At 41.3% G+C, this 24,731-nt stretch overlaps 1 long non-coding RNA gene across 1 annotated transcript in view; it reads right to left on the minus strand.

The window, feature by feature from the left end:
- Positions 1-1,023: 1,023 nt before the first annotated feature.
- The window catches only part of LOC148777890 (uncharacterized), a 53,655-nt gene continuing 29,947 nt past the window's right edge, over positions 1,024-24,731 (minus strand). The window contains exons 2-3 of the long non-coding RNA XR_016037464.1: positions 6,866-6,996; positions 1,024-2,597 (exon numbers count right to left, since the gene is read on the minus strand). This is a non-coding gene — a long non-coding RNA (uncharacterized LOC148777890). The remainder of the gene's footprint in view (positions 2,598-6,865; positions 6,997-24,731) is intronic.

Here is a 24,731-nt window from a genome sequence, read left to right on the forward strand (position 1 = left end):
ACAATAGATTGACCTGGTGAACAAAGGAAATCAAAACTTCTATTTACCAGTTAAGAACAAAACTAACTAAAGCACAAACTGGAAAACAAAACTAAAGCAAGGTGCCAAGTGGGGAATAAAGCAATGAAAACAAACTAACAAATATGTTGAGAGGAAAGGAAAGAAAGAAAAGAAAGAAAGAATAGCTATGCAAAGATAAAGAGGATTTATATACATTAAAGATTAACTGCAAGAGGAAAAGAACAGTAGGAAAAGCAAACAATGTAAATATTTACAATATGGTAATCATTGTTTACCTTTTCCTCATCTTTCCTAGACTGTAAGTTTTTGGGCCAAGGAACACAGTTCTAATAATTAAAGATATAATGGATTTTTGATGTGTTTTTAAATCATTGAATTTTGTTTTAGTCTTTTTTAAAACAACCTCAGGCAGCTCCTGCAGCTCAATTCCAGAAAAATAAATGACCCAGTCAAAAAAATGGGCCAAAGAACTAAACAGACATTTCTCTAAAGAAGACATAAAGATGGCTAACAAACACATGAAAAAATGCTCAACATCCCTCATCATCAGAGAAATGCAAATCAAAACCACAATGAGATACCATTTCACACCAGTCAGAATGGCTACTATCCAAAAGTCTACATGCAATAAATGCTGGAGAGGGTGTGGAGAGAAGGGAACCCTCTTACACTGTTGGTGGGAATGCAAACTAGTACAGCCACTATGGAGAACAGTGTGGAGATTCCTCAGAAAACTGGAAATAGAACTGCCATATGATCCAGCAATCGCACTCCTGGGCATACACACCGAGGAAACCAGAATTGAAAGAGACACATGTACTCCAATGTTCATTGCAGCACTGTTTATAATAGCCAGGACATGGAAGCAACCTAGATGTCCATCTGCAGATGAATGGATAAGAAAGCTTTGGTACATATACACAATGGAGTATTTCTCAGCCATCAAAAAGAATGCATTTGAATCAGTTTTAATGAGGTGGATGAAATTGGAGCCAATTATACAGAGTGAAGTAAGCCAGAAAGAAGAACATCAATACTGTATATTAACGCATATATATGGAATTTAGAAAAATGGTAACCTGAACCCTGTATAAGAGACTGCAAAAGAGACATAGGCATTTAGAACAGTCTTTGGGACTCTGTGGGAGAGGGTGAAGGTGGAATGATTGGGGAGAATGGAATTGTAGCATGTATATTATCATAAGTGACCAGTCCAGGTTCGACGCATAAATTTTCCTCTGTTCATTTCTTTGCATTTGTGCTTTTTTAATAAAAATACTTTTAACTGTAAAGAAAAAAAAATTATAAAATAAATAAATAAATAAATAAATAAATTTTGAGAAAGTCACAAAAAAAAATAAAATAAAATAAAAAAAAAGGAATAAATGTAGAAAAAATAATAGGTTTAAAAAATTAAGAAAGGAGAAAAAAAAAGAGGAAAATTCCACAATACTGCAAAAGCCCAATATAGAGGCAGAGGTTTATAACAACAATAAAAAATATGACTGAGAAAAGAAAAAAAAAGCTAAAAAGTTTAACTAGATTTCATAGTGCCAATAAAATCTGTAACTACAATGGGGGTGGGGAGGGAGAGGAAAAAAAAGAAAAAATCCAAAAGAATCTACAGAACAAATCAAAACATAAGAATAACAAATGTTTTTCTTGAGTCACCGCTGTCAGAGTCCTTTTCCTCACTGGGAGTCAGAGTCTACTTCACCTCCCTAGGATGCCCTCCAACGCTGTGCTGTCTCTGGACCTGCTTTGAGGGCAGCTCAGATTCTAATCTGGTCCTACTCCTGTGCGTTCTTGCTTCCAATGTCCACAGCTATCAGAACTAGTGCATTTTCTTTTGGTTTGCTCCTGAGGCTGTCCTGGAGGACTTGGGTTTGCCCCTGTGAGGGCCAGGTGTGGAGGTGGTACAGCTGCTTGGGTTGCCAGGGTTCTGGCAGCACCAGGTACTCGGGGAAGTTGGTGGCTAGGGCAGAAGGAAATACAGTACTCCAGAAGGGTATGGCAAGCAGTATTGGCCGATACGATCCAGTATTCTTGCCTGGAGAACCCTGTCCCTGGCAGAGAAGCCTGGCAGGCCACAGTCTACAGGGTCACGAAGAGTCAGACACTACCAAAGTGACCCTGTTCCCATAGATGCAAGACTTTTTTTTGCCTGTGGCAGCTCTGCCCCAATGAGAGTTGAGTGTGCAGGTGGTGCAGCTGCTTGGCTTGCGGGGACTCTGGCGGCACCAAGTGTGCAGGGACATGACTGCCTCTGCCACAGGAGTTATGGCCCTATCAGAGTCTTTTTTCAAGCCTCTTGTAGCTGGCGATCAGAAGGCATCTTTGGCCAGTCTTTCTCCATAGCTCCGGCTGTTCAGGTACTTAAAGGACTCCCTTGCCTGGGGTCCTTTTCTGTTGTTCAGCACGTCAGGCACATAGAGGGGACCCCTGGTTGGGGTCATACTCTGTAGATCGGCACATCAGTTCACTTAACGGAGCACCCTGGATGGAGTCCTGCTCTGTAGTTCAGTGCATTAGGCATTTGCTGGGCCAGCCTCTCTTGTTCAGCTGCCAGTGCTGGCCTGTGGGGAGAGAGAGGATATGGTGATGGCTCCACCCGCTACTCGTGACTCAGCAGTATCGCCTTGCTTCTGTGGCTGCCTGGCTTTCCTCCCCAGGCATTTCTTAACCACAGTGTCCTCCCTCACATCCCCTGGATCCATCTCTCCACAGTCAACAGCAGCCCTCACTGTGGGATTGCTCCACAGTCTCTAAACTCCAGCTACAAGCTGCTGCACCTTCCAGGGGACCTGCGTCCCTGTCTGGGGTATGTATGGCTGCAGCAAGAACTGTCTGATTCTCACTCCATTTAGGTTGCCACAGATCAGCTGTTTCACTCTCAGCCTTAAATGTTTCTCTTCTGACTCAGACAATTGTCCCTTCAGTTCCTCCACCGGCCGAGGGTAGGTCCAGTCCTACTAACACTCCTGTTTTTCCCCCTAGTTCCTCTGTCCTACCGAGTTTTGCATCGTTCTATATATTCTTTCCCTCTGGTCAGGTACTCCTGTCCACTCTCAGCTGGTGTTATGCATGCATTCACGTCCACCTACTCCTGCGCCATTTTGTTCTACCTTCTTTGAACTTTGATCCATCTCTAGCCCCAGAATGTGGGAGGAAGCTGCCTGGCTGCTCAGCCTCTTTTTTTAATGTGGCTACTCCACTTATTGTTCTTAGACTCCGAAGCAGAACTGCCCAGGAGGGAGAGGCTCCTGCTCATATCTTTTAGCTACTTTGCCAGGTCACCACATCCCTTGCCCAAGAAACAGAACCAGAAGTGAGGCTGGCTAGGAGCCAGCACTTTGGAGTATTATGCTAAGTGAAATAAGTCAGAGAGAGAAAGACAAACACCATATAATCTCACCTAAATGTGGAATCTTAAAAAAGCAAAACAAATGAAGGAAAACAAACAAATAAATAAACATAACCAAATAGAATCGCAGTCATAGATTCAGAGAATAGACAAATTGTTGCCAAAGGGGAGGGTTGAGGTGAGGTGATGAGTAAAATAGGTGAGGGAAATCAAGAGGTACAAACTTCCACTTACAAAATAGAGTCGAAAGAATGGAATGTCTAGCATAGGGAATATAGTTAATAATATTGTAATACCTTTGAATGGGGAAGAAGGTGGTCAAAAAGTACAAACTTGCAGTTATAAGATAAATCAGTACCAGGGCTGTAATTTACAACATGATAAATATAATTCACACTTGTTGTTGCTGTTGTTTAGTAGCTCAGTCGTGTCTGACTTTTTGCAACCCCATGGACTGTAGTCCACCAGGGGATCTTCCCCACTCAGGGATTGAACGTGTGTTTCCTGCATTGGCAGGTGGGTTCTTCATCTTTGAGCCTCCAGGGAAGCCCAAAGTGATGATTAAGACCGGTGGTTCCCAACTGAGGTGCCCTGGGGAGTGTGTGCTATGTCACTGCAGTCGTGTATGTCTCTTTGCAATCCTATGGGCTATAGCCCTCTAGGCTCCTCTATCCATGGAGATTCTCTAGGCGAGAATACTGGAGTGGGTTGCCATGCCCTCCTCCAGGGGATCTTCCCAACCCAGGGATTTAACCCACATTTTTTATGTCTCCTGCATTGGCAGATGGGTTCTTTATCACTAGCGGCACCTGGGAAGCCCCCAACTAATCCTGCTATGTGTTATATATGAAAGTTGTGAAGAAAGTAAACCCTAAGAGTTCTCACCACAAGGAAAAATATTTACTCTTTTATTCTGTATCCACATAAGAGGATGGATGTTCACTAAATTTACTGTGGTAATCATTTCATGATGTATGTAAGGCAAATCATTATTTTGTACACCTTAAACTTCTTGTGCTGTATGTCAATTATCTCAATAAAACTAGAAGAAAAAAGTAGGAGTTCTATTGCGAGAAGGGGGAGGATGAAACTGACAAGCACTCAGTACTCTCCTCAATGATATACAGCAGCAGGACGCGTTGGGATAAGTGTCTCACCATTCAACTCTAAACAAAACAGAACAGTTCATAAGTTTTCTTTTTGGAAAAAAATCACATTAAAAATTTTTTTCTATTAATTTTCCCACCATGTAATGCCAATTTGAACAAAAGGTCATTTTCCTTGCTTTGGCATAACTTCTGTCCTTCCTCAGCCTGTTAAAAGCTTTAGAAAACGTGTGACAACTCAGCAGCCCTGTGGGGAGAGAAGCTATTTATTTAATATCCACAAGGGGAAATGACCCCAATAAGAACTTAATCTAATGAAATAAAGCATCTGAGATCATTCTTAACCTCAATTTTCCCTGAAATAGCATTTCATAAAATCTTAGAGGGATTCATACCCCAGAGTTATAGACTCTATAGAACTTTACGACAAATATATACTCCTATTCCATTTTGCTTTGTTTTGTTTTTGTTTCCTTTTCTCCCTGGGCCCTAAAAACTATTTTGAAATCTCAACTGCCGTCAAATGTTGTCCAATATGGTTGTAGACACCAAAAGTACGAGCAGCAAAGCAAAGACAGACAACCAGAACTCCATCAAACTAAAAAGCTTCCCCCAGCAAGAGAAGCAGTCAACCAAATGCAAAGACAGCCTGCAAAATAGGAGAAAATATTTCCAAGTCACACATCTGATAAGGGGTAAATATCCAAAATACGTATATTAAAAAAAACTCATACAGCCGAGTCACCAAAAAAAAAATCTGATTTAAAAAATAAACAAAGGAATTGAATAGATATTTTTCCAAAGAAGGTATATAAATGGCCAATAGTACATAAAAATGATGCTCAGCATCACTAAAGAGGGAAATCCAAATCAGAGCCATAATCTCTCTTCACACCTGTTAGAATGGCTATCACTAAAAACACAAGAGATGATAAGTGTAGGCAAGAGTATGAAGGAAAGGGAACCCCTGCACACTGCTGGTAGGCATGTAAATTGGTGCAGCCACTATGGAAAAGTATGGAGGTTCCTCAAGAAATTAAAAATAGAACTATCATATGATCTTGTGGCTCAGACTGCAATGCAGGAGACATGGGTTTGATTCATGGGTTGGGAAGATCCCCTGTAGAAGGGAATGGCAACCCACTCCAGTATTCTTGCCTGGAGAATTCCATGGACAGAGGAGCCTGGCAGGCTACAGTCCCTGGGGTTGCAAAGAGTCAGCTATAATGGAGCGACTAACACTTTTTACTTTCACACACACATATATGGGTTTCCCAGATGACTGAGTGGTAAAGAATCTGCCTGCAAATGCAAGAGCCACAGGAGACACCGGTTTGATCCCACAGTCGAACAATCTCCTGAAGGAGGGCATGGCAACCGATTCCAGTATTCTTGCCAGGAAAATCCCATGGACAGAGGAGCCTGGCAGGCTACAGTCCCTGGGGTTGCAAAGAGCCAAATGAGCGACTCACACTTTCACATGATCCAGCAATCCTACTTCTGGGTGAATAACTGAAGGAAATGAAAACAGAATCTTGAAGAGATATCTGCACCCCCATGTTTGTGCTGTGCTAAGTCACTTCAGTCGTGTCTGACTCTTTGCAACCCCATGGACTGTAGCCCGCCAGGCTCCACTGTCCATGGGAATTCTTCAAGCAAGTGGGTTGCCATTTCCTTCTCCAAGGGGATCTTTCCAACACAGGGATTGAACCCACATCTCTTGCATTGCAGGCACATTCTTTACTGCTGAGCCACCTGGGAAGCCCTTACCAGAGGCTGAGGGGTGAGGGAAACTTCCAGTTATGCAATTAACAAATTCTGGGAATCTAAGGTATAGTGTGGTGAATGTAGCTAATATTACTGTACTATATACTAGACAGTTGCTGAGAGAACTGGTATGAAATATTCTTACCACACACAAAAATGGTAATTATGTGATGGGATGGAGGTGTTAGCTAAACTATGGTGATAATCATTTTTGCAGCATGTAAGTCGATCAGACTCACATGTACAACTTAAACTTATACAATGAAAGAAAATGAAAGTGTTAGTTGCTCAGTTGTGTCTGACTCTTTGTGTCTCCATGGACTGTAGCTCACCAGGCTCCTCTGTCCATAGGATTTCTCAGGCAAGAATACTCCAGTGGGTAGCCATTTCCTTCTCTGGGGGATTTTCCCAACCCAGGGATCGAACCTGGGTCTTCCACATTACAGGCTGATTCTTTCCCGTCTGAGCCACCAGGGAAGCCCAGCTTCTACAATGCTCTATGTCAATTATATCTCAATATAGTCAGAAAAAATGCAAATATGAACGTCTAAGGAAAAGGGTCTTATAAACAATTTGTGGCAAAGACAATAATGGTTACAAATAGTACCTTAACTTCCTTCATACTCAGCCTCCTCATCTCTCGGTTCATTCCATGTTCAACACCTGGTCTGCAGATTCCACATGTGCTCAGTCCCCTTGCAGTCAGGGAGGGGCACATGACTAGTTCTGACCAAAGGGCTGTGAAGAAAGTGAATGTGTATTACTTCTGGGCCATGACAGTGAAAGCCCACATGATCTCTCCAGCGCTCTTCCTCATTCCTCTGTGAACGCAGAGGATGCTTCTTATTCAGAGAGGAAAACCAGAGGATCAAAGCAACTTAAAGGGCTGACTCATTGCTGGAAGACAGGTGCTCTGAAGAGCCATTTAGATCTACAGATGACTTTGCATTAGCAAAAAATAAACCCTTGTCTCTTAAAAAACATATTTTGCTGTTGTTCTTTGCTATAAACCTAGCTTTTCCTAGGAGAAGGAAATGGCAGCCCACTCCAGTGTTCTTGCCTGGAGAATCCCAGGGACGGGGGAGCCTGGTGGGCTTCCGTCTATGGGGTCACACAGAGTCGGACACGACTGAAGTGACTTAGCAGCAGCAGCAGCAGCTTTTCCTAATATACAACCCAACAGAGCAATACAAATGTTCAATAATGGGGGACGGGGTGATATATATAGTATGCCACCACTATTTGATGAAGTATTATTAGCCATTGAAAATAATTGTTACAAAACTACTAACAATGTATTATTAAGTGGCAAAAAGCAAAAATCAAAAATATGATCAGAAAGGTCAATGGTAATAAAAGGCAGGGCTTTCCAAATGAAATTGACAGAGTAGATGAAATTGTGATCAGAATTCTCCTTAAAATGTTTTCCAGAAAACTACTGACAGATCAGAATATGTGTGTTTGTTGGGGAGGGAGATGGAGATGAAGAATGGGGTGGTCCCAGCTGAACCTAAACTCACAGTCAGTCTTGTTCAGATACACGTTGACTATCTGCTAAAGAAGGAACTTCTAAGAAAAAACCCATTTTAAGGAAGGAAAGAGTAAAAACACATGTGTGTGTGCTTAGTCACTCAGTCGTGTTCAACTCTTCATGACCCTACGGACTGTAGCCCACCAGGCTTCTCTGTCCATGAGATTTTCCAGGCAAGAATACTGGAGTGGGTTACCATTCCCTTCTCCAGGGGATCTTCCTGACCCAAGGATCGAATCTGTGTCTCTTCCATCTCCTGCATTGGCAGCACCACCTGGGAAGCCCATAAAGACACATATTTTGTTCAGTAACAATATATCAGTCTTCGGTGTGAAGGGGAACTCATTTCTGAGCACCTGAGTTTGTTCTCTGACCCAGACTCCTTGGACTCATGTCAGCTCTTGAGAGTTGTTTGGCAACATGTCTCTGTGTGCAATGTTAGAAGCCTAAGGCTGCAGCAACTTCAGGAAGTAGGGGTGGAATTTAGAAATTCACCTGAATTCAGTGAAGAGCACACTGACCCTTGATAATGTCGAGCCAGGACATAACAGAAGACGGCCAACATCAAAGGCACAGATAACACCAACACACCCACTTCTGGGGGGCAGCAGGAGGGCTATACATGATAGGCTCAGCATGGTCCCGCATGCCCCTGTGGCTTAGAGGTGCCAGCAAACTCAGAGAGAGGCAGCTTCTGAGCACTGGGAGCACTCCTGGTGCAGACATCAGGGCCGTTGATGGCCACCCTTAGTTTTAGGATAGCAGGGACCATGGGCTTTCCTGGTGGCTCAGACAGTAAAGAATCCACCTGCAATGTGGGAGACCCAGGTTCAGTCCCTGGGTTGGGAAGATCCCCTGGAGAAGGGAGTGGCAGCTGACTCCAGTATTCTTGCCTGGAGAATCCCAAGGATGGGGGAACCTGGTGGGTTACAGTCCATCAGGTGGCAAAGAGTTGGGGCCAACTGAGTGATTAACACTTGCATTTCCAGGGACTTCAGTGGTCAGTGGGAGCTTCAAGAATTTATTCATGAGCTTTTATGAGTTGGATCCTGGAAACTCTCCGAAGAGAGGGCAGGAAATTTGCAACAGGTCAGTCTCTGCAGAAAAGGGCAAGAGATCCCGAAGTCGGTGGAGAAAGCTAAGCCAAGGACACATGGTTTATTGCTGTAGTGACCCGAATTATCTGCCCAGATTGTACAGCTTTGGGCAGGTATGCCTGCAAATGACAAACAGAAGAAAAGAGATTAACCTGGAAATGGACAAAGGAGAGTTAAAGAGGCAGCATTTCTTAGAACTTTCCCTCTAGCACCATCCACTTTGATCTGGGGAAAAGGAGGCTTTAGGTCACAGGAGAAGAGTTTGTCAGGTACACATGAATCCCCTCTACTGACACCCATTTTGACATCCCAGGTGCCCTGATACTTGAAAGATGCTGCTCAGGAGAGTAACATGAATGTTTCAATCATTGTAAGCAAACCCATTGGTAAGGAGAGTGCATGATCAGCCATAGTACAAAGTACATGGTCCTTTTCCTAATCGTTAAAACATAAAGAGGTATTCTGGTTATCAGGTCAGTCTCTTGGTGAAAAAGGACCTGCTCTCAAAAGGCTGAATGCCCTTGGGTTACAGTCTTCAGATAGTTTTTGAACATACAAAGCTGATATTTGTGGCTCCAAAATAACGTGAGTGATCTGATCACAGCTGCTGTCTAAATTGCTGATATTGTTGGCACATTCTAAAGCTGTCACAAAAACTGTCAAAAGAAAAAAAGACACAATCATCAAAATATCACCATATTAAAATTTCTATAATAATAAATTGACACATATATGTATACACATTTATAAGAACAAAGGAAAATGCAGAAAAAGAGTGTGCTAGAGGTTGTTTTTCCAAATTTAATCTCTACCCTTCCCCACCCCAACTGATGCCCTTGGTGGATGGCTCCCAGTGACTATGTGAACCTAGTCTCTTCTCTATTAACTTTGTGGTGTCCTTCTAGAACAGCTGATAAGGTCAATTCTAGCAATATTTCACCTACATTTTATGCTTGAGATCCTGAATTTAAAAGACATTTCCTACTCCAAAAATTACAAAAGTATTCTCCTATGCCTTCAACTGCTAGCTCTATGCTTTTATTTCACATTTATGTCTTTTTCTCTTTTTTTTTTTTTTTTGGCCACAACATACATTTTGCAGGATCTTAGTTCCCTGACGGGGATTAAACCCAAGCTATGGCAGTGAAAATTCTGAGTCCTAACCACTGGACCACCAGGCAAATCATGCAATTGTGTCTTTCATCCTTCTGGGGTTTACCTTTATGTGGTAGAAGGCAAACATCCAACTTTTTCTCTACATATTTCCAAATTCATTTGGAAACATATAATTTCCTCATGGTTTGTGTTGCTGTTCAGTCTCTAAGTCATGTCTGACTCTTCGTGACTCTATGGACTGCAGTGATTCCTTTAGAGAGAATTAAAATCTCTATAATACATACTAAGTGAAGTAAGTCAGAGAAAGACAAAAATCACATGATATCAGTTATATGTGAAATCTAAAAATATTATACAAATGAACTTATTTACAAAAGAGAGATGATTTAGACATGGAAAGCAAACCTGTAGTTGAAAGTGAAAGTTGCTCAGTTGTGTCCAACTCTTTGCGACTCCATAGACTATAGAGTTCATGGAATTCTCCAGGCCAGAATACTAGAGTGGGTAGCTGTTCCCTTTTCCAGAGGATCTTCCAAACCCAGGGATTGGTTACCAAAGGGGAAATGGCCTTGGAGGGGAGGAGGGATAATTAGATGTTTTACATTCAGATCAGTTCAGTTCAGTCGCTCAATCGTGTCTGACTCTTTGCGACCCCAAGGACTGCAGCACACCAGGCTTCCCTGTCCATCACCAACTCCTGGAGTTTACTCAAACTCATGTCCATTGAGTCAGTGATGCCATCCAACCATCTCATCCTCTGCCATCCCTGCTCCTCCTGCCTTCAATCTTTCCTAACATCAGGGTCTTTTCAAATGAGTCAGTTCTTAGCATCAGGTGGCCAAAGTATTGGAGTTTCAGCTTCAACATCAGTCCTTTCAATGAACACTCAGGACTGACCTCCTTTAGGATGGACTGGTTGGATCTCCTTGCAGTCCAAGGGACTCTCAAGAGTCTTCTCCAACACCACAGTTCAAAAGCAGCAATTCTTCAGTGCTTAGCTTTCTTTATAGTCCAATTCTCACATCCATACATGACTACTGGGAAAACCATAGCCTTGACTAGATGGACTTTTGTTGACAAAGTAATGTCTCTGCTTTCTAATATGGTATCTAAGTTGGTCATAACTTTCCTTCCAAGGAGTAAGTGTCTTTTAATTTCATGGCTGCAGTCACCATCTGCAGTGATTTTGGAGCCCCAAAAAATAAAGTCTGACACTGTTTCCACTGTTTCCCCATCTATTTGCCATCAAATGATGGGACCAGATGCCATGATCTTAGTTTTCTGAATGTTGAGCTTCAAGCCAACTTTTTCACTCTCCTCTTTCACTTTCATCAAGAGGCTCTTTAGTTCTTCTTCACTTTCTGCCATAAGGGTGGTGTCATCTGCATATCTGAGGTTATTGATATTTCTGCCGGCAACCTTGATTCCACCTTGTGCTTCATCCAGCCCAGGGTTTCTCATGATGTACTCTGCATAGAAGTTAAATAGGCAGGGTGACAATATACAGCCTTGACGTACTCCTTTTCCTATTTGGAACCAGTCTATTGTTCCATGTCCAGTTCTACATGTTGCTTCTTGACCTGCATACAGATTTCTCAAGAGGCAGGTCAGGTGGTCTGGTATTCCCATCTCTTTCAGAATTTTCCACACTTTATTGTGATCCACACAGTCAAAGGCTTTGGCATAGTCAATGAAGCAGAAATAGATGTTTTTCTGGAACTCTCTTGCTTTTTTGATCCAGCAGATGTTGGCAATTTGATCTCTGGTTCCTCTGCCTTTTCTAAAACCAGCTTGAACATCCGGAAGTTCGCAGTTCATGTACTGTTGAAGCCTGGCTTGGAGAATTCTCCAAGTTTCACATTAGCAGATACACATTACTATATATGAAATGATAAATTAGTCAGTTATAAAACTATAGTTTCAGCATTCTTTCATTTACTACTTTGAAATATTTTCTTGTCTCCAATATATATTTGGTGGTAAATTTTTATTCATGGTACTTAATAAGAGGCCTTTATCTTTTGAAGTTTTAAGAATTTTTTTTTTATCTTTGATTTTTAAAATTTCACAGTAATTCCCTGGTTGTCCAATGGTTAGGAATCCACACTTTCACTGCCACGGCCCAGGTTTCAATCCCTGGTCAGAAAACTAAGATCCCGTAAGCCACATGGCATGGCCAAATAAAAAGTTTTTTTCACAGTATAACGTACCTGGGGATGTTTAGTAATGAGTACTTTCAACCTGAGGTCTTTCACTTTCTTTAAATCTGGGGAAATTTTGGTAATTATCTCCTCAAATATTTCCCTTCTTTGTGTATTTATTCCTACTACCTTTCGAGTTCTACAATAAAACAGATGTTTATATTACTACAATGATTCTCTTAATTTTTTCTTCCATAATTTCCAACTCTTTGTCTGATACTTTATGGAAGAATTTCTTGATTTGATTATCTAACTCTTTCATTTTTCTTTCAAATTGCATGCATTTTGGAATTCTCTATTATTGTTTCCTTTTTCAATCATTTAGTTTGTATATACATTATATGAAGTCAGATTTAATGGCTAGGTCTCTAAGAAGTATTCTTCTTCCCCTCACATGGTCTCAGGATATAGAAGGTGAGGTCAGAGGGAGAAAATGTCCAGAGGCTGAAGGCCTGTGCATCTTTGCCATCTTGTTTTCCTTCCAATCAAACTAGAATACTGTTCTGATATCACCCTATCATTGGACTTACTCTTCCTTCCAAAACCAAGTTGGTGGAGAGAAAAGGGGATGGGTTATAAAGCTCTTCCCTGGTCTTTCTGCATCAAATGCACAAGATCCATTCTGGAGTACTACTATCTTCTACACCTTTAAAGTTTTACCTTAGTTTTTTAGCTTTATTGACTCTTCTATTTCTGTGGCTTCGGCAGAGCTAAATTTGAGTGAGGGGTCAAATCTTCTGGTTAGTTTGCCATCTTTGTTGAAGTGGAATGGGGAAATCCTTTCTAAGTTTAAATGCAGAATAGGAGCTATTTTATCTGTTTAAATCTGACAACGTTTTGCAGGCATTCCTTGGAAACTGCCTGGTTAGCAGCCCTAAATTCATTCACAGAGACTTGTTAGCACTGCTTAAAAAAGAAAAATATCTTTAGGGACAGTCAATGCAATTAGGAGTATTGTCTTTAGGAGTAGAACTCACCACTAAAAAATGCTCTTTTATAAAATTTAAGAAGAAAATCTTTGAGAGTAAAAGGGAGAAGAGAAATGTCAAGGGGCTCCCCTTATATCTCATGGAGATCAACAGAAACAAAGGCCTGGAGCTTTGGTGCTCTTCCTGTGCCTCACAGAGGACTAGTATAGTAGGCAGGTGAGGGCTGAAGTCTTGGCAGTCATTAGCTGGCAGGTGGGTTGAAAAAAGAGTGGAAAGTGAAGAAGGAAGAAGAGAGAGTTGAGCAGCAAGATGGTAGAAAAATCATGTATATGAATAGAACAGGAGAGATATTTAATGGCTGGATGTGTGTAGACATTTAGGGAACAGAAAGAATATGTAGAGGAAATCTTTGGGAAGACTTCTATGTGCTGTGCTGTGTAAAGTCTATATTCTTCTTCAAGGCACCTGGAGTCTTATTTGTGTTTTCATTTCCAGTGACTCTATGCAGAGGCTGGGCCACTTAGAGGCTTGGCTTTTATTTAAAATGTTGATAAATAAACCCTTTTTCCAGGTGCAATTTGTTTTAATTTGTTTTTCCAACTCATCAAATCCTGAATTATCTCATGTGTATCCTTTAACACAGCACTTGCCAAAGTGGGTTCAGCAACGATAAAAAAGAGGGCTCCATAGTCAAATAAGGGGCTTCCCAGGTGGCGCTAGTGGTAAAGAATCTGCCTGCCAATGCAGCAGATGTAAGAGATGCTAGTTCAATCCCTGGGTCTGAAAGATCCTCTGGGGGAGGAAATGGCAACCCACTCCAGTATTCTTGCTGGGAGAATCCCTTGGACAGAGGAGCCTGGTAGGTTACAGTCCATAGGGTTGCAAAGAGTTGGACACAACTGAACGTCTGAACACATAGTCAAATAAGTTTAGGAAGGGTGGCATTATATAGTATTAATATAAGTTCTTTGCTTGCAGGATTTCTCAGAGCCATTAATATGCAAATGTTCCTATTATTTCCCAAGAAGGAGACATAGTATGCTCTATTTCTCAAATTTGGCCATAGAATTATTTTTTTCAAGGCATCTTAAGATACTACTGATACTACTGTTCCATAGTCCCGACTATGAAATATTCTGATGGATTCCTAGCTTTGCTTGAGTTATAATGTGGACTCAGTAGACATCAGTTCAGTTCAGTTCAGTTCAGTCACTCAGTCGTGTCCGACTCTCCGCAACCCCATGAATCACACCACGCCAGCCCTCCCTGTCCGTCACCAACTCCCGGAGTTCACTCAAACTCATGTCCATCGAGTCGGTGATGCCATCCAGCCATCTCATTCTCTGTCGTCCCCATCTCCTCCTGCCCCCAATCCCTCCGAGCATCAGACTCTTAGTCAAGGGCAATTGGCAATTTTTTTTACAGTTGTTGTGAAATAGCATTTTGCAAGATGCATTTTTCATGGTATTAGCAACTACTTTAAATATTTAGCAATTGCTTTAACCATGAAAGTGTTATCTGTCATTTCTGTCAATAGGCATGATTACATTCAATTAAGTAATTTCTTTCAAAGCACTTGTATTGTTCTCTTTGTGGTACCTCATATGGTTAGTCTTGTTTTCCTAAGACTGTGTCAACACCATAAAGGTAAAAATCATGCCTATTCCTTTACTGAATGATGCATAGCACTTGGTGCAATGCTAGATGCAAGATCAAGATTCAATTAGTACACTTTGATTGGAAAAATTAAAAGTGCAACAGAAGCAAACTTTTATAAACTTCCTATGTATTTGATATCATCTAAGTGCTTTTGTGCTTTCATTATCACTCCCTGCTCCTTTTTTCTCTCTGGTCCTTTTCAGCACTAAATACACCCTGGAAGGAAAAATGGGGACAATAAATCTAAGCAAAGTCTTCCTGAAAAGTGTTTTTCTACTTGTTCCAATATTAAGAATAAATCTTGGCTAACAACTTCAAACTATTCCAACCCATCTATCTGCTTGATCCTTCACCTCCCCCTACCACCCCATCCTCGCCCAGTTTATTCATTAATTGGCTAACATTTTTGTTCCTACTTATTCACAGCTGAGTTTTCCTTAAATATAAAGTTCAGCATCTTTCAGAACATTTTCTTTGCTTTGCAAGTTAGGAAAAATTTCCCTACCATCTCATTCTGGAAGCACTTGGCAGGTAAACTTCCCTTATCATATCATTGTATATGAAGGCCCTTAGCTTAGTCTAATGGTGTTTTGCCAAGTAAACAATTTACAGTCTATTATTTCCATTGGAAAGTCCCCTTTTCAAATTGAAGAATTTCATAGTTTAAAAAAACCACTGGTCAAAGAAACCCCAAGTTCTTCTTAGCATTGGTATTTGGGGTTTCAAATTAATAGGGTCATTATTCTCATTATTCATATGACCAGGTTGATGACACCAATATATCAAATTTACAACGGAAATTTAGGATCAAGTAGTTCTGTCAACAGCTCCATTGTTCCCAGTTCCCTTGTCTGCCTGCCCCACCTCCCATCTCCTTCATCCACAAACTCATTGGCCCCTCGGCAGGGACAAAATCGTGCCCTTGCAACCCCTTAGCCTTATCTCTACCCCTGAACTTGTCTCGTACCTTTGCCTCTTCCCATTAATGACCCCTGCTAGTTTCTTTCACTGTTCCTTTCCAAACCTCATTAACTGTCCACATACTTCCTCTTTCTTCTCAAGTCTCTCAATTAGTGGCCTTCCTTTCTCGGACCCCAGTCTAACACCAAGCCAAGAGATGTGACTGACATACTCCTCACTGGAGCTTCCAGACCATAGTACCAACCATTTTATCAATAACCCCACTTACTCTCATAGCTCAGTTGGTAAAGAATCTGCCTGCAATGCAGGAGACCCCAGTTCGATTCCTGGGTCAGGAAGACCCCCTGGAGGAGGGAAAAGCTACCCATACCATTATTCTGGCCTGGAGAATACAGTACATGGGATCACAAAGAGTCGGACACAACTGAGTGACTTTTACTTTCCACTTACTCTGCTCCTACAGGATTCTCCCAACATTCCTATGACTGTCATCCATCAGCCTCCAGTGCCATCCCTCAGCTTCACTGATGTCAGGCTCACTGTTTTCATTCTTACTACGTTTCCTATCATTCTAGAAATGTGTGCAGTGTTAAAGTTGACTATCCAGTCAACATCCTGGCCTTCTACCTTCAGATTTTTACTTCCTAATCCACTCCACCATGGCACCTCCCTACTACACACAGACACATTGTCACGTCTTAGAGGTTTATATTGAGTGCTGACCAGGTCACAGATCTTGTAATTAGCCTATCAAACAAGTTTGAGTCAGTAGGGGGGACATTATAAGCTAGTTTAATGTTTATTTTTCACACAACTGCCTTTGACTCCATTGAGCTCAGGCAGATCCTACATTTTCACTGATTATTCTACTCCAAACTATTAATAAATAGCCACATCTTTGACTTAGTAAAGAATTTCAATTAAGTCTAAATCAAAGCTTCACTCTCTGGGTCCATTTAAATGTTTCCCTCCCCCTCTGTCAAGTTATTCGCCCCATTCTTCCCCATAATTGTTCCTGAAAATGTTTCTTGGTACAGCAGAACAGGCTGGAAGCTCCCCAAAAAGATGAACATAGAGTTATGTATAACTCAGCAATTCCACTCTCAGGTATACACTAAAGAGAATTGAAAACAGGCAAACAGGCATTCTAACAAAAACTTGCAACACAAATGTTCCTAGCAACATTACTTAGAATGTCCAAAAAAATGGAAATAACCCAAATGTCCCTCAACTGATGAACTGATTTAAAAATGGTAATCTATTCAGCCATAAGAAGTAATGAGGTACTGATTTATGCTACAACTTAGATGAAACTTGAAAATATTATGCTAAGAAGCCAGACTCCTCTCCCAGAAAGGCAATACATTGTGTAATCACATTTATATGAAATACCCCTAATAAACAAATCTATAGAGGCAGAAAGTAGATTAGAGGTTGACTAGGGCTAGGTGGGTAGAAGGAATGGGGAGGTGGCTGCTAATGAGTACAGGGTCTCTTATAGGAAAGATAAAGCATTCCACAATTAGAAAATGGTGATGTGCAAATCAACTATGCTTCAATAAAATTTAAAAATTAAAAAATTTCAAAAAAAGAAAATGGCAATGGCTCCACGACTCTGTGAATATACTTAAACACTTTAAAAGGGTGAACTTTATGATAAAATAAAGCTGGGAAGAAGAATGACGAGAATGGAAGAGAGGAAGGAGAGAGAACAGTTACTATATCAGGTCCATATTGTTGCTACTGTGGTCCTTTCTCCATGCTCTAACCATTCACCCTCTAAACAAGACTTACTCTTTTAGACATTTTTTTTTTCCAGAAACAACTCAGGAACCAGTCCCCGTGTCATCCAAATTTCAGGAAGCAAATGTTAAGCTCTTAAATGTGATTCTTTTGAAGCTTCCTCTCCGTCTCTTGGCTTCTGTTTGGGAATGAGAATGGGAAAAGCATCTCTCTGCTTTGCCCCATGGAGACATCGCACACACTAATTCTCTAAAGCAGTCCTTACTGTGTCTGAGCAACTGTGAATTCTTAGCCTTCTCTTAAAAAGCTGTTAATGGGCGAATGGTGGGAGAGTTGGCGTAGAACCACCCTCTTGGCAAGTCCTTCAGAAACGGTGTAGTGCGTGGCTAAATCAGGGGTCAGCACACTTTGCATCAAGAGGCAGACGGTAACAATTTTAGGCTTTGCAGTCTCTACAGTCTCTGCTGCGAATCCTCAACTCAGTCACTGCAGTGTGAAAGGACTCAAGAGACAAAACATAAACGAATGAGCGTGGCTGTGCTCCAACAAAATTTATAACAAAAATGAACGGCGGCTAGATGTGGTCCATGGACCTGAGGATGTTGACCCCTATTCTAGAGTCACTTGGAGTTTAGGTAGTGAAAGGGGATACCTGACACCTTTTGTTTTGACTGAAGCAAACGAACCCATTTTAATGTCCCGCTGTAGTTCAGCTGATGCAAACTCCTCTCTCCAAGCATATTCTCTGGTCCAGCACTCTCGATATCTTCCCAGCACCGAGCCTACACTATGCTCTCCTGTCCTTCCTGCCCGTTTACACCTTCCAGTTTACCTGACTGCTTGGTTAACCACCTCATTCCAGTCACTTCCTCACATCTGTGTCCATGACCTCAAATTTGCTCATCTTCCTCTTAGATTCGTGTACTTCCTTGACCCCCTACCAAGCCATTAGAATTCCCAAGAAAATCCAGCCATGTGGTACTTTCTGTGCTCCCGGACTTCCCAAAGCTGCCAGGGCAGTCTCACAACCACAGAGGTGGATTCATGGTTAACTCTCCAGCTACATCAAGAACTTGCCATAAACCAGCAGGCATTTCTCTAACTCTCAACCAGGACTTTTTTTAAAAGTCAAATAATAGTTGACCTATAATATCATAACATTTTCAGTTGTACAGCATAGTGATTCAGTATTTTTGCAGATTATATTCAATTAAAAGTTATGGACTATAGCCCGCCAGGCTCCTCTGTCCATGGGGATTCTCCAGGCAAGAATACTGGAGTGGGTTGCCAAGCCCTCCTCCAGGGGATCTTCTCAAATCAGGGATCGAACCAGCATCTCTTACATCTCCTGCATTGGTAGGTGGGTTCTTTACCACTAGTGCCACCTGTGAAGTTCCTATTAGAACATAATGGCTATAATATTCTGTGCTATACAATATGTCCTTATTGCTTATCTATATTTTACACAGTAGTTTGTATCTGTTAATCCTATACCACTAATTTGTCCTTCCCTCTTTCCATCTCCCCTTTGGTAACCACTAGTTTGTTTTCTCTGTGAATCTGTTTTGCTTATACATTCATTTATATTATTTTTTAGATTCCATATATGAGTAATATATTTACCTTTCTCTGTCTGACATATTTCACTAAACATAGTATTCTCTAGGTCATCTAAGTTGCTGAAAATGCAAAATTTCATTCTTTTCTATGGCTAATATAATATTGTATACACACACACACACACCCACACCCACCCCACATCTTTTTTGTCTGTTCATCTCTTGATTGGCACTTGGGCTGCTTCCATGCCTTGGTTATTGTAAATAGTGCTGCTATGAATGTTGGGATGCATGTATCTTTTTGAATTACCATTTTTGTTTCCAGATATAGACCCAGGAGTGGAATTGCTGGATTAAATGGTAGTTCTATTCTTAGTCATTTTGAGAACACGGGGTTAGGGGCACTAACCCTCCACACAGTCAAAAATTTGGATATAACTTGTAGTCAGCCCTCTGTGTGTGCAAAGTTCTTCCCTATCCATGGTTTGGCATCTGCAGATTCAACCAACCATAGATTGTGCAGCACTGTGGTATTTACTACTGAAAAAAATCCATGTATAACTGGATCCACACAGTTCAAACTCATGTTGTTCAAGGGTCAACTTACACTGAATTTCAAAGACTTAGAAAGAAAAGAAGAATATAAAAGAATTCATCAATAGTTTTATATTGATTACTTGTTAAAATGACAATACTTTAAATATTATTTCTATTGTGTAGTGCTATGCTATACTCTTCTCAGTTCTTCCTGTATCAGAAGAATAAGTCATCTCATTTTTTTTCTTTCAGAGCCATCTCCCACAGAATGTATGAATCCTAAATCCACCTGTTCTATAGAATGCCACATGTATTTTCTTCCTCAATTTTCATCAACCTTTTCCTCTCTACTAGTTCATTTGTATCAACAAAATATCCAGAAAGAAGGGAGGATGTTTGGTAGCAAGTTCTGCTGAGACTTCCAGGAAGAATGAAGAAAATTACTTGAGATAAACTCAAATAACTCAAAGGTAAGGGCTCAAAGTCCAAAGTAAATTTCTTTCATCACCCAGGTGATTAGAGACCAAGAATTGAAGGACTCATTCATAGAAAAAAATTGAGGAGACCCTCAGTACATTTGCATTAGTATTGCCTCTAGTTATATTGAGCTAACTAATAAGGGGCTTAACCCAGGACTTAAGCCAGAATGGATTCCTAAAAATTGACTAAGATAGTCTGCTAATTGGGATTTTGGAAATGTGACTACAAAAGGTCGTGTGTGTGTGTGTTAGTTTCTCAGTCATGTCTGACTCTGTGACCCTATGGACTGTAGCCTGCCAGGCTCCTCTGTCCATGGAATTCTCCCAGCAAGAATACTGGTGTGGGTAGCCACACTCTTCTCCAAGGGATTTCCCAATCCAGGGATTGAACCCATGTCTCTATGTCTCTCTTGCATTGGCAGGCAGATTCTTTACTGTCTGAGCCAGCAGGGAAGCCCACAAAAGGAGACAGCTACATCCATTTCAGTGAAGGTCAACAACTATTAGTGTTTTGGGGGGGACTTTTCAGTGCTATTTCTTATTGTTAACACTATTTTTTAGTTCTGCATGAATATTACGGAGAAGGCAATGGCACCCAACTCCAGTACTCTTGCCTGGAAAATCCCATGGATGGAGGAGCTTGGTAGGCTGCAGTCCATAGGGTCGTTAAGAGTCAGACATGACAGAGAGACTTCACTTTCACTTTTCACTTTCCTGCATTGGAGAAAGAAATGGCAACCCACTCCAGTGTTCTTGCCTGGAGAATCCCAGGGATGGGGGAGCCTGGTGGGTTGCCGACTACGGGGTCACGCGGAGTAGAACATGACTGAAATGACTTAGCAGCAGCAGCATGAATATTAACCATTAAAGGAAATAAGAAAGGATGAGTGTGTGTCCTCTTTAGAGGATGTACAGTAGGAGGAAATTATATTTCTCTCCCCCAAAGACTCACTGGGAGCTGAACCCAGCTTCCAAATGAAGATAGAGGCCAACAGATCAAATCCCTTGGGTTTCCATAAAAAAGCAACTGCTAATCTTTACAGAGGCTCAAGCAGAGCTCTTGCAGGTATTTTATTCCTTAACAAAAAAGAGTGCTGGATCCATATTTTATATAAGATTATTTTATCTAAAGTCTATCAAATCAAGAACTAGCAGCTTGTTTTATCTCTGAATTTCATTTTGAAATGTACCTACATTTAAAAAAAGTTTCCCTTTCAAACATATGCTTTCAATCTGTAGTCCCTGATGATCTTCTGGTATAGAGAATAGGTCATACACAAAGGTTCATTTGTGTATGAACACGTTTTGCATTCATGCATACCTGTGTATGACACAGAACAGAGTAATGCCACAATAAAATTAAAATAAAACTGGAATTCCGGAGAAATTCGAGCTGCTCTCAAAAGTAGGTACATCTGACTTCCTTCCAAAGTGTATAGTATGGAAATGGAGACAAAGTAAAGAAACATGATAAACACTTTCATCAAGCAAGTAGTACAGTCAACATCAATAATGATAAGCCATGTTCATGGAGGGACTAGATCTGATAGATAGAGTGCCTGATGAACTCTGGACAGAGGTTCGTGACATTGTACAGGAGACAGGGACCAAGACCATCCCCATGGAAAAGAAATGCAAAAAAGCAAAATGGTTGTCTGAGGAGGCCTTACAAATAGCTGTGAAAAGAAGAGAAGCGAAAAGCAAAGGAGAAAAGGAAAGATATAAGCATCTGAATGCAGAGTTCCAAAGAATAGGAAGGAGAGATGAGAAAACCTTCCTCAGCGATCAGTGCAAAGAAATGGAGGAAAACAACAGAATGGGAAAAACAAGAGATCTCTTCAAGAAGATTATAGATACCAAGGGAACATTTCATGCAAAGATGGGCTGGATAAAGGACAGAAATGGTGTGGACCTAACAGAAGCAGAAGATATTAGGAAGAGGTGGCAAAAATACACAGAAGAACTGTACGAAAAAGAGCTTCATGACCAAGATGATCATGATGGCATGATCACTCACCTAGAGCCAGACATCTTGGAATGTGAAGTCAAATGGGCCTTAGAAAGCATCACTACAAACAAAGCTAGTGGAGGTGATGGAATTCCAGTTGAGCTATTTCAAATCCTGAAAGATGATGCTGTGACAGTGCTGCACTCAATATGCCAGCAAATTTGGAGAACTCAGCAGTGGCCACAGGACTGGAAAAGGTCAGTCTTCATCCCAATCCCAAAGAAAGGCAATGCCAAAGAATGCTCAAACTACTGCACAATTGCACTCATCTCACATGCTAGTAAAGTCATGCTCAAAATTCTCCAAGCCAGACTTCAGCAATATGTGAACCGTGAACTTCCAGATGTTCAAGCAGGTTTTAGAAAAGGCAGAGGCACCAGAGATCAAATTGCCAACATCCGCTGGATCATGGAGAAAGCAAGAGAGTTCCAGAAAAACATCTATTTCTGCTTCATTGACTATGCCAAAGCCTTTGACTGTGTGGATCACAATAAACTGTGGAACATTCTGAAAGAGATGGGAATACCAGACCACCTGACCAGCCTCTTGAGAAACCTGTATGCAGGTCAGGAAGCTACAGTTAGAACTGGCCATGGAACAACAGACTGGTTCCATATAGGAAAAGGAGTACGTCAAGGTTGTATATTGTCACCCTGCTTATTTAACTTATATGCAGAAGAACGCTGGGCTGGAAGAAGCACAAGCTGGAATCAAGATTGCCAGGAGAAATATCAATAACCTCAGATATGCAGATGACACCACCCTTATGGCAGAAACTGAAGAGGAACTCAAAAGCCTCTTGATGAAAGTGAAAGAGGAGAGTGAAAAGGTTGGCTTGAAGCTCAACATTCAGAAAACAAAGATCATGGCATCTGGTCCCATCACTTCACGGGAAATAGATGGGGAAACAGTGGAAACCGTGTCAGACTTTATTTTTTTAGGCTCCAAAATCACTGCAGATGCTGACTGCAGCCATGAAATTAAAAGACGCTTACTCCTTGGAAGGAAAGTTATGACCAACCTAGATAGCATATTAAAAAGCAGAGACCTTACTTTGCCAACAAAGGTCCATCTAGTCAAGGCTATGGTTTTTCCCGTGGTCATGTATGGATGTGAGAGTTGGACTGTGAAGAAGGCTTGATCGCCGAAGAATTGATGCTTTTGAACTGTGGTGCTGGAGAAGACTCTTGAGAGTCTCTTGGACTGCAAGGAGATCCAACCGGTCCATTCTGAAGGTTATTGATCCTGGGTGTTCATTGGAAGGACTGATGCTAAAGCTGAAACTCCAATACTTTGGCCACCTCATGCGAAGAGTTGACTCACTGGAAAAGACTCTGATGCTTTGAAGGATTGGGGGCGGGAGGAGAGGGGGATGACAGAGAATGAGATGGTTGGATGGCATCACCTACTCGATGGACATGAGTTTAAGTGAACTCCGGGAGTTGGTGATGGACAGGGCGGCCTGGCGTGCTGTGGTTCATGGGGTCGCAAAGAGTCGGTCACAACTGAGCGACTGAACTGAACTGATGGTAGTACCCTTGGTACAATGTGAGGATGGCTTTTATCTCTGTGACTTTCCTCCTCAAAACATATAACCACAGTCTGACCATGATTTTGAAAAAATCAGAATAATCCCAAATGGGGGACCTTCTACAAAATACTTGATAAATACTCCTCAAAATTGTCAGTGTCATCAAAAACAAGGAAAGTCTGAGAAACTATCTGAGACAAGAGGAGCCTAAGTAAAATGACAACTATGTGTAATGAGATATCCTGAATGAGATTCTAGAACAGAAAAAAGATAATAGATAAAAACAAAGGAAATCTGCCTTGGCAACTCACCTATATCTTGTCTCACTCATTTCAATGTCGCTTTTGCCTCTTTTGAAGATTGTTAGGAAAAAGTAATAATAAACATAGCTACTTTAAATTTCAAAAAAAAAAAAAAACCTAAGGAAGTCTGAATAAATTATGGATTTGAGCTAATAATAATGCATCAATATTGATTCATTTATTATAGCAAATGTACCGTACTAATACAAGATGTTAACAATAGGGAAACTGGGTATGGGGTATATGGGAAATCTCTATACCCATCAGTTCAGGTCAGTCACTCAGTTGTGTCTGATTATTTGCGACCCCATGGACTGCAGCACGCAAGGCTTCCCAGTCCATCACCAACTCCTGAAGTTTGCTCAAACTCATGTCCATCAAGTTGGTGATGCCATCCAACCATCTCGTCCTCTGTCGTCCCCTTCTCCCACCTTCAATCTTTCCCAGCATTAGGATCTTTTCAGTGAGTCAATTCTTCGCATTAGGTGGGCAAAGCACTGGAGCTTCAGCTTCAGCTTCCAATGAATATTCAGGACTGATTTTCTTTAGGATGGACTAGTTTGATCTCCTTGCAGTCCAAGGGACTCTCAAGAGTCTTATCCAACACCACAGTTCAAAAGCATCAATTCTTTGACATTCAGCTTTCTTTATGGTCCAAGTCTCACATCCATACCTGACTAACTGGAAAAACCGTAGCTCTGACTAGACAGACCTTTGTCGACAAGGTAACGTATTGGCTTTTTAATATGCTGTTTAGGTTGGTCATAGCTTTTCTTCCAAGGAGCAAAGGCGTCTTTTAATTTCATGGCTGCAGTCACCATCTGCAGTGATTTTGGAGCCCATGAAAATAAGTCTGTCAT

The sequence above is a fragment of the Moschus berezovskii genome, chromosome 5, assembly GCF_049115385.1.
Source record: "Moschus berezovskii isolate FMDL1 chromosome 5, NW_MosBer_1.0, whole genome shotgun sequence".
Classification (NCBI taxonomy): Eukaryota; Metazoa; Chordata; class Mammalia; order Artiodactyla; family Moschidae; genus Moschus; species Moschus berezovskii.